Source organism: Pseudonaja textilis, chromosome 1 (genome assembly GCF_049901715.1).
Source record: "Pseudonaja textilis isolate UNSWEBS1 chromosome 1, rPseTex1.2, whole genome shotgun sequence".
NCBI classification, from domain to species: Eukaryota; Metazoa; Chordata; class Lepidosauria; order Squamata; family Elapidae; genus Pseudonaja; species Pseudonaja textilis.
Genome location: NC_141990.1, coordinates 300,662,729 through 300,676,942, shown reverse-complemented (window position 1 = coordinate 300,676,942; position 14,214 = coordinate 300,662,729). Strand labels below are relative to the sequence as shown.

At 38.1% G+C, this 14,214-nt stretch overlaps 2 protein-coding genes across 5 annotated transcripts in view; one reads left to right on the top strand and one right to left on the bottom strand.

Moving 5' to 3' along the window:
- Positions 1-14,214, top strand: part of XRCC3 (X-ray repair cross complementing 3) — a 624,633-nt gene that overhangs the window by 208,451 nt on the left and 401,968 nt on the right. The gene's annotated exons all lie outside the window — the stretch shown is intronic.
- KIF26A (kinesin family member 26A) overlaps positions 1-14,214 on the bottom strand; it is a 189,373-nt gene that overhangs the window by 99,862 nt on the left and 75,297 nt on the right. The window lies entirely within an intron of this gene.

Sequence of the window (14,214 nt, the reverse complement as noted above, 5' to 3'; positions counted from 1 at the left end):
ATATCTTGCTCCGGTCCTTTGTAACTTCTTTTCCTTTCCTTCTTCCCTCTCTTCTTCTCTCTCCCATTTTCCCCGCTTGTCTCTCTACCTCTATGTCTCTCTTCTGTATTCCCCTTTTCTGTTGCTTTCCAGTATTATACTTATTTTTCGAATTATTTTTCTTTTCTTTGGTTGTTTTTTAAGTCTTAAATTCTCCATTCTCTTTCCCCCCTTTCCTTTTTCTTCCCCACATAAAATTGCTTGTTCATTAAAGATGGCTTCTTCTTTGTCCCAGTCTTCTTGTTTTGCAGTCGTTTCTTGTTGTTTCTCATAGTTCCAAATCTCCATTTCTAAGAATTGAAAAACAAAGCCAAAAGAACCCTTCCCTTCTTGTGCATCTTCTTTGTACTTTTTAAGTTCCATTTTCAATTTATCCAGAAGTGGTGCCATTGTATAAATTTTTAAACAACCACCCAATTGATTTTAGTCATTCAAATATAATAACCAAGAATCCAAAGATCACCAAATAATCCAAATACACGCAAGCTGTTTCTTTTTTGCTCTTTTTTTTCACTTTCTCTTCCTGGGGTTACTATTTAGTTGCAAACTTTCAGTTAAAATGTATCTTTTAGAAGTCTTGTTGAAGTTTTACTTTAGATTCTTTTTAATTCCAGGATGTCTCCTCCCTCTTCCAGATCCTGCCCTTATTCTTTTTCTCTCCCTTCCTGCTTGTGAAAAAGAAAAATTTTAATGTCCAGAAATCTTTATTATCCCTTTGGCATTTTGTTTTATTTTCAGCTTAATTGCCTATTGATGTCAAAGTGGATTTTTCCGATTTCTTATTTAAGTCTCTTAGTTGTCAATATAGGGAAGGAGAGAGAAGAAGAAAAAAAAGCCAAACCTTTCCCTTTTCACTTTACTTCGCTGCTTCCGACTCTTCTTCGGGAGCGATGCTATTTTTTGTAAGTTTAAATTCCAGGGTACCTTAGCTGTTGCTTTTACAATTTAACCCAGCCAGCCAAAACTTTCACTTCTTATCTTCCTCCTGCACATTCTTTTTGGGTCGAGTTCTTCTTTGTGGTGGCCATTTCAGACCACCACTGCAACCGCCTTTGGGAAAGGGAGCAATGGCCAGCTGAGGAGGAGAGATGTGGCTCTCCTCAACCCTGCTGGTGGTCTCCCCCCTCTTCACCACCTCTACGGGGTGGCTTAGCCCCGAAACCAGCCGGCTCGGGGCGCTCCAGCGGCAAGCCCAGACAGAAACCGTGCACGATCGCAGATTTCTGTCTGTTGCTGAAGCCCTTCAAACCAGAAGTTCAATTTTCTAAAGTTCTCAGTTATTCTAGCCCAGGGTCTATACCAAAAACATCAATCAATCCCACAGTCAGTCTTTCCTTGCTTTTTTCTTTATTCTGGTTCTGCTTTCACTTTCTAAGTTTCTTACTTTGTTTCAATATTTCTTTAATGTTATATCCACACAAGTTCATTCAAAAACAGGATGCTTTCCCTTTTGTTTGAGCTCAAGTTTTTGTCAAAAGGTGGCACTCTCCATTATACAAAGTCTTCACCTTTTCCCCTATTTTTTTATTTAGGGTTTTTCGAACCTCAATATTCCAGCACAGTCCAGTTTCCAATTTGTAAACTTTATTATTATTATTTTTTGACAATCTTAAATCCAGCTTTATTTTATGCCTGTTTATTCCCAAAATATTTTAGTCCAATTTAGTTAAATCTTTAGTTCCAGCTTCTTCTAGCTGTCAAAAATATTTTCTTTTTTTTTCCTGTCCCTTTGTAATTTTGCCACTCAGTTTTCTTTTCTTAAAAATTCCATGTTACCTTAATCCCGGGGTACTTTTGTTTAGTTGTATTGCCCAGTTGTCCTGGTTCAGATGTTATCCACCTCTTTCTTCCCCTCTGCACAAATCTTAATCCAGCTTAGTCCTCCTCTTCGGGGTGGCCCCTTTTAAACCACCGCTGCATTCGTCTTCGGGGGGAAAATGACCAAGCCCAGGGGGGGAGATGTGTCTCCCCTCAACCTGGCTTGCAGCTTCCCCTTACTCTGCCGCCCCTCCAAGGCAGCTTCAGCCCCTAATTGTAATGATCGGGGCTCTCCAACGAAACAGCACAGACCATAGCCACAGAGAGTTGCAATCTACGGTCCGTCAGAGTGGAGGCTCTGCCTTCTTCCTTCTTCTTCAAATACCACTTCTGACTAGAGATTTTACAGTGTCCTTCCCCTGCCACACCCACCAAGTCATGCCCACAGAACTGGTAGTAAAAAAAATTGAATCCTACCACTGCATTTTTGTCTCAAGTGAGAATTCTAGATTTATATCTTTTATCATTCATTGAGGTTTTTTGGGGCTGTCCATAAGATTTTCAAGAATCTTCCCCCTCAAAAGTATTGGTACTTTTTCTATATTGGATTGGATTGTCACAGGAAAAACCATTTCCTGCATAATTCTGACTTTTACTAATAGATACACCCTGGTATCTGAATAGCTTTGCGAGGCCTCCACTGCTACTCTACCAAGTGCTACCCTATATCCTATTTCTTGGCTGCAAAGCTGATATTAAGATTATAAATACAACTTTATGTCATAACCATGTGGTTTTTTTGTTGTTTTCAGTCATGCTTAGGACTGATTGAGATGAAGCGGTGGTGGTGGTACCCTAAAGAGACAAGAAACAGTGATACAACAATTTTCCTATCACACTTCACTTCAATAGCTCATTATCCTTCTACTGTATGACCAACTCTTAATCACAGAGATCTGAGGATAGGGATTTGCTTCAGAGTCAAAATACTTTTCAGAATCACAGACCCTCAGAGCCACTAATATTATGTGCCCCTTGTGGGGCAGGTCAATAAGGAGCAGTCATATCAATTGAGATTTTTTTTTTTCTGTGAGGAATGACTCAACCAAAAGATAACCTTCTGGTATATATAGATACAGAGTTTATTCAGCTTAGGCTGGAACAAAGGGACAAAGTTAAGAAATATAGTGATACCAAAAATGTAAGAGTTATTTCAACTTCCTTTCATGGCTCTATCTATCATCTTCTCTTGAGATGAGCAGCTATATAAATTTGATTAATAAATAAATGAATGAATGAAATCTCTATGTTTACTGTGGGTGATGCCTTTCTTCTGGGCCTAAACTGGGGAATCAAGAAGTGGGGAATCAATAACCAATATTTTTTTGCCATTGGACAGGTCCACCACATATGGTAATAGGTTCCCAGTACTTGTTTACATTTCCAGCACTCTGGTGATATGTTCTGGAGCATTTTTGGCATTCTTGTGGTGGCGAATACCATCTATAGAACATTTTGTACAGGTTTTCTTTGTACACTGTTGGCATCATTAATTTAGAATAGAATAGAGAATAGAATTCTTTATTGGCCAAGTGTGATTGGACACACAAGGAATTTGTCTTGGTGCAAATGCTCTCAGTGTACATAAAAGATACATTCGTCAAGAGTCCAGAATCATAAGGTACAACACTTAATAGGGTACAATAAGCAATCAAATCATACTAGGAAACAGTCAATATAAATCGTAAGGATACAAGCAATAAAGTTACAGTCATATAGTCTCAAGTGGAAGGGGATGGGTGATAAGGAGTGATGAGAAGATTAATAGTAATATTTGTGCAGACTTTGTAAATAGTTGGACAGTGTTGAGGGAATTATTTGTTTAGCAGAGTGCTGCCATTTGGGAAAAAATTGTCCTTTTGTCTAGTTGTTCTGATGTGCAGTGCTCTGTAGTTTATGTCCGGGATGTGAGGGGTCTGTAAATATTTTCACAGCCCTCTTTTTGACTCGTGCAGTATACAGGTCCTCGATTGAAAGCAGGTTGGTAGTAATTGTTTTTCCTGCAGTCCTAATTATCCTCTGAAGTCTGTGTCTGTCCTGTTGGGTTGCAGAATTAATTTGTAATTTCTTCCCCATAGTTTTTGCCAATTGTCTAGTTTTATGCTATATCCAAAAATTTTGGCCCATACTATCATGGTTTATTTTACATATTCTTCTTCCATTTTAAAATTCAACAAATAATTATAAATTTTCTTTATTAATTTATCATCTGGCCCTAACAAGATGTGGTCCAATTCTAGGAGTTCCTTATATTTCTGCATCTTTCTTATGTATATTTGTATTTGAATATGTGGCCACCAGGCCAAATCAATTCCCTGATTTTTTTTCTCCTGTTTTGATTTTAGGTCCCCTTCTTTGTTTAGAATATCTTTGTATCTTACAATTTTATCCAGTTCTAAAGCATTAGGGTATATTAGCACTTCCATCATGGATAGCCAGACTGGTATTTTCATATAATGATTGTGTTTAATTTTTTCCCCATATTAACAACAGAGTATTCCTGATATAGTGCCTTTGGAAGTATCTATGTAGTTTACTTTTCCCATACCATACAAATGCATGCCACCCCAATTGTTAATCATGCCTTTCTAATGTCAATAGAGTTCTCTAGGAGAGCAAGAATTGCTTGTCTGGGCCTGTAATTTATAAGATGTAGGTGATAAGAGTTAGGAAAGGACCAATCCTATGTCAGTGACAAATATCTGTTGCATGAGTCCACTTTGTTTGGATGTGGGGAAAAGAGACGGAAGAATACTGCAGGAAATGCTATGAGTCCAGAAGAAAAATTATCAGTGATTAGCAAAGGAAGATATGACATGAGATTTGGGGTGATTGAGTAACAACTTTCAATGTTATCTCAGATTTTTTTTAAATCTTATGGACAGGTCCTTGGCAATATAAACTCTGGTACCTATGAGTTAGATCTGTTCATTATATGACTCCTATGGGGAACTAATGGGATATGCACATTTCAAGAGGGAAGAAATGCTTCTTTGACAAAAAGGATTATACATTTTGCATTGGAGGGGATGCTGGTGTATCCCCTAAAGAAACCAACTCTTGATCTAGCCATATTACATAACCATTTGAGGAATCTATTGGAGAAGGTGGTAGAAATGCCAATGTAAAGACCCTGGATGAGTGGATTAATTATTAATCTAGACTTCTTTTAGATGGATTTCAAATTGAGATGTGGAACTGAAATTGTACCAACTCCTCTTGTGGGTGTCTGTCAGGAAGAATGGTCTTCTTTTCTGTGTCTACTTTACAACACTGAAGAAGCTTCACAGATGGGAAAAACACTGTAGCCTGAACTAGTATAGATTTTTTACAACCTCAAATTACTCGGCCTTTGCCAATGTAGTGTTTTTCAGCTGGGGTGAAACCAGAACTCTTTGCTGGCAAGAAATGGAAAATTTGGGAACTATATTTCAAATCTACCTGGAACACAAATGGTGATGAAAACTAGGGCATAAAATGGCTCTTAGATCATCCAGGGCACTGGCCAGCACTAATCTCACTGCTGCCCTACATGACTAAGAATATGCACAAACTCTCTTAGAGCTGGGCATTGCAGGAAAAGATTAATAGTAGTTGGCTATCATTCAGAAAGTTTCAGCTATCATGAGTCATTTCATCATTCTGAGACCTAGAAATACTGAGAAGGGATCTGAAAACAGTGATTTATACCAGTAAGCCTTTCCTTAAAAAAGAGCAATATGAAAGTCTTCATAGGTTTTGATTCAGTTCTGACTGATGCATTGATATTCAAATCTAAAAGGGGTTAAGTAGTTTTATTACCTAGTTTAAAACATCTCACAGTGGACACAACTATTAGAATGGAAATGTAACAAGTTTCCAAAAACAGAAATGTGCTTGCTCATGAAATAGTAATAGTCTCACTTTAAAATGTTTTGGCTTAAAATTCTATGATCCATGACTGTTAAATAGAATAAATATTATATAATTTTTTACTTTCCCTGTGGAATTTCAAAGGACATAAAACCTTCCTGAAAGCATATAGGCTGCATACACATATTTAGCCAAGATATCAGTAAAATTATACACTACAATTGCCACTAAAAGTACAGTAAATACAGTTTATGCTTTTTTTCTAGAAAAATATTTCTCAGCATCAACTTTTTACTGTTCCTTGCCAATGATTCCAGTGGGGCTCATTAGAAAACAGCATAAGAGAAATTTTATGATTAAACTTCATTTCTATAGAGGTTTTTAATACCTGCAGCTGCTGCACAGTAGCAAGAAAACTACTGCTGCTGTCTCTGTCTAAATATGCACTTCAGAGTTTTACATATTCAATACAGGTAAGCTATCCCATAAAACTTCTAGGTAAGAATTTTGTACCTATATTATTTTAACATTGCACTGTTGGTGATATTGTAGTGTATATTTTTTTTTCCTTCCATTCAATTGTATCCAAATGTCCCTGCAGTTTTCTTGGCAAAATTTTTCAAAAATTGTTTACCACTCCCTCCTTCCTAAGGCTGAAGGAAAATGACTGGCTCAGCTGGCTTCATGCCTAAGGCAGGACTACAATTCACAGTCTCCTGGTTTCTATCCTGATACCTTAATCACTACACCAAACTGGTTCTCATTGTACTATATATTACTATATAATTTCCAAGTAAATTTCTCCCCATGTTACTTTTATTATAGAATCCCAAGGACATTTTAGCTATTAATGGCCATATGTCAGACCATCATGTCAAGCCGGGATGGTTTTCTAAACTGCTAATGAGGAGCCAAAGTGAAATGGATTCTTCAAAGCAGCTTCCAAGCCTGTGGAAATATTGGTCATGATGGCCTGAGAATCAGATAACTGATCAGATGCACAATTTTGGGTTGAAAGGCTCCTTGGGAGAAATGTTCAGGATCTGCTTTGTTTCTGAACTAAGCAAGTTGGATTCAGGTGGAGGCTTGCATCCTACATCAGAAAGTTTACCACTTGGAAATAATTTAGTGATGAAAACAACACCCATGCTTAATAGTGCATTCTTGTAACCAGTTCTATCCTGAACTTCTAAACTGCCCTTTGTGGAATTTGACATTTTATACCTAACTTTGCTTTATCTTGGTTTTCTGGATCTTATTTGGATTAATGAAAGTACTGGTATTCCCTTAGATTAATTTCTAGTTTAATTCCTTGTCTGCCTCTTGTATTTTAGAGCAGCTCACATCCCTGTGGGACAGCAGAGTTCATGGTGGAACAGAATGAAGGCTTACAAAGTCATCTTTTTTTCTCACCTAATTATTGATCATGGAATCTGTTGTTCATTCTTCCTTTATGCAATAAAGGATCTGCAGTATAAGTCATCCCATTAGTCTGAAAGCCGGAGGTTCAATTATAGTAAAATAATCTCCACAGTGTAAATCTTGACTGCTATCCAGAAAACCTCAACAAGTATATTTGTCCTGCACCCAGACTCCTCACCCAACTACCCAACTATCCTGTATCCTACAAGCAATTACAAATATTTGATAAAGATAGCTATGGAGAAGATAGAAGCAATGTACAATACATCCTTCATGATTTGTTATAAGAACAAATTCACATAGAATAATTGCAGAATCTCAAGATTCTCATGGAAGCAATATACTGTATATTAAATCCCATCAGAAAATGGAATTATGAATTCACAGAGGCAATTGCCCCAGATCCCAAACAGGAATAAGCCAAACATACTGTATTCTACATTTTTTCCATAAATTTTGGCCATGCAAACATATCTGCCTAGAAACTAGATCGCAGTGTAGGAAATCCAGGGTGTCAGATCAAGACTCCCTTATTCCTATATCAATGGAAAAGTAGGATTTAGAAAAGTTGTCAAAGCTTTATCTCACTTGAAAATTACAATAAGTTGTAGAAACCTATAAAATCATTTGTTTGCTGATCTTTGGAGCTGTCCAAAGGTATGGTAATCCAATCCCTCCCTCCTGAAAAAGGCCATGGGGGCGGGGGGGGGGGGGATCTTTTCCAATTCTTAATCTGCCTCCAAAGCAGAATGTAGAAAAACTACAAATTTGCGCACTTCGAAACAGGATGCTATTTGATTTCTGTTTCTCTTTATGAACCAAGTCTATTAGCTCCATCTCCTACTTAATTTCCCCTGGAATCTGGTCATGAAGTATAGTAGTTAGGTTTTCTAATGAGGAACAGAAAAACTGTAGTTCACATCTATGTTCACCCTAACAATGCACAGAATTGTATGAAGAAGGACAGGAGACCTATGCATGCTGTGTTGAACTCCATGGATGAAAGGTGAGAAATCAACATGTTGATTTCAGCCAAGCTGATGGTGAAGCTCATGGTTCTGCCAAGAGATTTCTCAGAATACAATTCAGGAACATTTAAGTCTGTCTGCTAATGGTGGGTAGGCATGGAATTCAACACAACAGTCAATATATATGAAGTTACCCTTCTAGTTATTTTTTTTAATTCTTTTAAAGTAAGTAACCAGCTGGATTTACTCTTAAAACACTTTTAATTGTATACAAGTGCTATTTTAAAATCCTCAACAAAACCTCAATAATTGTTCCTCAGTTGCAGCAGAAAATTACCTCATCATAGTTTCAAAAGTTCTATTTATATGCCTAATAATCCCATCATTGGTTACTGTGACTATATTCTAATTATAAATCCATTACTGCCTGAAAAGTGAAATAAAATCAATAGCACACATAGAGGAAAAAGGGAGAATTAAAATTTCACTGTGCTATTATATACAGATTCTTTCATGAAACAATTCCATGTTATTATCAGGAGTTGTTCTTGAGATGTACAACAAAGATCTTGCTTTTTTGAGTTGAACTAAACTCCTGGGGACTTTAATAACTGTACATGTGTGGTTTCCTTGGCAACATCAAAGAAGTGGTTCACCTTGTGAAACTTGACAGTCTTGAACTGATTTTGGCAAAAAATAGTTGTCTTATGTCACAAAATGTGTGTGTTATAATATTCACAGAAACTGAAAGTGATATGGCTTGTATGCCATATCTATTTCTTAGAATATTTCTTTTATTTTATTTTATCAAATTTATTTGCCACCCATCTCACAATTCAGGTAACTGAATGGCAATATTAAACAATTATCACTCTGCTAAACAAATGATTCCCTCAACACTGTCCAATTATTTACAAAGTCTGCACTACTATTACTATTAATCTTCTGCACTACTATAACTATTAATCTTCTCATCACTCCTTATCACCCATCCTCTCCCACTTGTGACTGTAACTTGTCGCTTGTATCCTTACAATTTATATTGACTGCTTCCTAGTATGATTTGATTGCTTATTGTACCCTATGACTATTATAAATTTAATAATAGTTGTACCTTATAATTCTTGACTCTCGAAGAATGTATCTTTTCTTTTATGTACAGTGAAAGCATTTGCACCAAGACAAATTCCTTGTGTGTCCAATCACACTTGGCCAATAAAGAATTCTATTCTATTCTTATAATTAAATAATTATAATTCCTATATGGTAATGATCTTTTATTTTTCATTCCTCCAGAGACTTTACAGTATCTTAACTATCGCCACAGTCTATTAGCTTGCAGACAACATAAACATTATTTTAAAAAAGAATTCTTACCCATTTAGTGGTCTGGGGGTTTCTTGGGCGGGGAGTTGGGAGATTGATAAATTCTTTCTGTTTTATAATATCCAAATCCAATTTTGCTCTCAAGGTTCTACTTTATTTCAAGGAAAATCTGAAACTTTTTTATTTCAACATGCTTTTGGTTTTAGCTGACTGATTGTGGACACTAACCTTGGTCTGATTTAGAGTTTATCTTTCATTTTTCTTATTTTGATTTTGTCATTGTTCTGATTTATTTATTCCGGGGCAGTGGTGGCTAACTTTTTTCAGCTCCCGTGCCAATAATTGCGCTGTGCTCCTGCGCTTGTGCTCGCATGCCAGCATCCAGAAGGCAATGCGTGGTGGGCCTCCCCACACCCTTTGTGCATGCATGTGAGATTCCCCTCACCATGCACTGTGCGTCTCTGCGCCTGTGCATGTGATTCCCATACCATGCATCTGCACACGCATGCATGATCACACCCTGTGCGTGCTATGGGTCTCTGTGCATGTGTGCATGATCAACCCCCCCCCCCGGCACACCATCCATCTGCACATATGTGTGTATACACAATCCCCTGCGCAGCGCACATCTCTGTGCATGCGCATGCAATCCCCACACTCACTGCATGTCTCTGCGCATGCGTGTGTCTCCCATGCAACCCTGCCCCCCATGTATGCACATCAGATACCCGATAATTAACTGTCAGGCAGCAGTGCACGCGCATGCATAGTGGGACTCTTCCAGGCGAGCTCTCACATGCCAGCACGCGTGCCATAGGTTCGCCAACACGTTTCTAGGGGGTGGTATTTTTGTTGATATGACACACTATCCAATCCTTTGAGACTAGGCCAAAACATAAAGAAATAAACAAAATATGATTAGTACTGGCTCCGCCCAGGCATGGGATTCTACCAGTTCTATCCAGCTCTGTAGAACCAGTAGCTCTGAAGAGCAGCAGACATAGAACCGGTTCTATGTCTGCTGCTGTTTAGGCCCGCCCGCCCGGGTTCTTACCTGTCCTTTCTTACCTGTTTTTTCAACTTCAGTTGCTTTGCATGGCACAGCTGTGGTTGAAAAAGCAGGGGGAAAGTGCTTTTTCAAACACTGCGCACCCGCATGCAGCACTGCTCAGCTGTCCAGGCAGCAAGTTGACAACATTTCACGCACACAAAACATAAATCACCAAACTGGTAGTTACACCGATTGGATCCCACCCCTGGCTCCACTACATTATGATTAATTCTGTTCCATTTTTCTCAAACTATCATACGATTGACCAGCTCAAAAAGTCTGCATTGGTAACCATCCAGTGAACTGTTATCCAGGGACTGTGCTTCAAAAAAGTGCATCCTTTTGCACCAAAAGAATGATGAAAGAAACAAGGAACTGAAGAGATCTTTGTGGGTCATCGATGCGCGCACTTGCTCATTCATAAAAATCCAGAAAGGATGGAGAAACATTGTGGGTATTCACCTAGACAACATTCAAAACCAGAGACGTTTGGGAGAGCTCAAGAGATTCATATGCAACTTTAAGAAAGCTACATTATCCTTTTTTCCTTATTTGTGATATATTAATACATTATAAGAGGATACAGCAAATAACTTTTGTTCACGGGTCATACGTTGGCCTCATTCCAATAAATTCACAGATTTTTATCAATATCAATTAGAATCTTAACTGAAACCCAACTCAGATATATTTTTTACATTTCTAAATTTTTTACTTCATTATTTCTTGAGAGTTTCCTGAAACCATTTAGATCTGAAGAGCTGTCATACTTCATCCAGGGATTATCTCTAAACCACACACAATTTGTATTCCAGTTTGTTAACTCTGAGGTGAATAAAAAGCTATTATGAAAATGTAGCATCCATAATTACATTCTTCAACGGACAAAGAAAATGCAGCTATTCTACACAGAAATTATTTACTCAGGCATCACAAAAAAATAATAAAGCTATCTTTATGACAAGTTTAACACTGGAGCAAATAAGGCAGAAGTGTTACAATGAGGTATTTTGCTCTGTGACTATTGCTGTAAAATTGAACAAGACAGTTTAGGCTTTCAAGCCTTGTCCATCTCAGCTGATACATTCAAATACTAACCATGGCCACTAATTTAAATGTAAGGCAACAAAGAAACCCTATAATTTGTTGCCTATCTTCAGAATTTCTGCTCAATCCTAAATAATTAGGGCTCAGTTTCTTGGCCGTATTAACATACATGCAACAATTTTACTTGGTAACCACTCTGAGAAGCAAGAGCCGAAGACAGAAGCCTGAAGATGATGAATGAGACTTCATCAAAACGTTGCCTAGATACTTCGAATCTTACGCGGGAGAAAACCCGAACAACCAAAGATCCACATACAAATACCCGAGAACCTCAGAAAATATATATACACACACACATATATATATATATATATATATATATATATATATATATATATATATATATACACATACACATACACACACACACACACACACACACATACACACACATACATACACACACACACACACACACACACACACAATCTCATCTGCCATCATCAGGCTTCTGCATAGTGTTCATCTGTGAGTGACTCATAGTGACTCATCTGTGAGTCAGACTTTTACAGAGGTTTCAGATTTAAATTTGGGGCAGCCTATTGCTGTGCCAGGATGGTTTTTTCTTCACCCTGATTGGTTGGGAGTCTTGGTCTGTGCTTATTGGTCTTGGAGTTTGCTGTGTTCTGCTTGATTGGTGTTTCTAATATCTTCTGTCTGTTTTTTGGTTCTTTTTGTATCTTGATTGGCTGGCAACATTGTGTTACTTTATTGGAGGCCTTTAGTGCAGCTTGGCTCCGAGTAAATGGACGGCTATCATTCGTTAGGAAGCTAGGTTTCATCTGGGTGCCTGGTTGGGGTGTGTTTGAGCTGGATTTATCAGGGGGGATCTGTTTGTGCCTAGGTGTTTGCCTGGCTTGTGGTGTGGAGATTTTTTTGTTTGTGAGTGCAGGCTTCCAAATGATTGACAGTCTTGTGGAATCATCTCTTCTATTCATGCTTTCTGGTCTTTTTTCAATCTCTATGGCTTCTCTGATGATTTGGTGGCTGGGGTTTTCTATAGTGGCTAGGGTTTTGGTGCCATTGAAGTTGATGCTATGACCTGTGGCTTCCAGGTGTTGGACTAGTGAGGAAGTGTGTTCCAGCTTTTTGACTGCATTTTTGTGTTCATCCAGGCGGGTACTTATTCTTCTATTGGTCTGTCCAATGTATGTGGCCGGGCACGATGCACAGGGGACTTCGTATATGCCTTGGTTTTCCAGGTCAATTTTATCTTTGGGGTTTCTAAGGATGGCTGCTATTTTTCTGTCTGTTTGGAAGGCAGTCTTGATGTGATGTCTGTGTAGTATCTTACTAATTTTGTCTGTAGTACCTCTTATGTAGGGCAGGACAGCTGTTCCATAGGTCTGTTCATCTTCTGGGTCTCTATTATGTCTCAGTGTGTTTTTGTGGATCAAGCCGGTGATTTTGCTTTTGTGGAAGCCGTTGGCTGTCAGTACTTTAGTCAGGGTGCATAGTTCAGTCTTAATGTGTGTCTTGTCTGCCAGGCATTTGGTTCTAGTAATTAGTGTTTTAGCCACGGAGTTTAACTGTGCTGGGTGGTCGTGGGATTAGGCGTTGAGGTAGCGGTTAGTGTGTGTTTTCTTCTGGTATACGGTGTGTCCTAGTGTGCCATCTGTTTTTTTGTAGATTAGTACATCTAGGAATGGTAGTTGTTTGTTTGTTTCCGTTTCCATGGTGAACTTGATTTTGGGGTGTGTGCTGTTTAGGTGTGTTAGGAAATTGTTTAGGTTTTCTTTTCCATAGGGCCAAATCACAAATGTGTCATCGATGTATCTTAACCATAATTTGGGTTTGTAGATGGCATTGGCCAGGGCTCTGGATTCGAATTCTTCCATGAACAAGTTTGCAATGACAGGTGACAGTGGTGATCCCATAGAGGCTCCTTCAATTTGTTTGTATCTTTGTCCTTTGTATATGAAATATGTGTTGGTTAAGCAGTGTTCTGTTAGTTCCATGAGGTGTTTAGCTGGTTGGTATTTATTTTTGATGATTTCAAGGGTCTCTTTTATCGGCACTTGAGTGAATAGTGAAACCACGACGAAACTTACAAGCAGATCTTCTTGCTCCACATGTAGATCTCATATATATATATATCAATTTTGTATTGTTTTCATTACTTTTTTTGGTGTATGCCAATATATGATGACCATGTTGCTTGTAACCTACTGGTTGTCATTCTCCCACATTTTAATATTTTAGTGTGAATTGTTTTCACTGTTTGAACTTGGTTTTAGAGCTTTCTGTTGTCATTGTTTTAACTATTTATTTATATGGATTTGGGGTTTTTTATTTAAACTCTGGGAGGCACCCAATCTCCCATACGTGAGATGAGTTGCTATATCAATTGAACACTGTAAATACATTTATTTTCCCCTTAGAATCACAATGTTGCATCATAAGCTCTTCTCCTTTGGGGCATCCATGCAACACTGCAATGCATATATTGAAAAGGAGAGATGCTCATGTAGAAAAGTCACTTTCATCAGTCTTACTTCCACTTTCCCTGAAACATGGCTGCCACTTATAGAGGAATGAAAATACTTCTCTCTCTTTTAAAGTGAGGACCAGAAGGGAAAACCCCACTAGCATCATTCCAAGAGATTTGCATTCTATAAATAAAGCATGGCA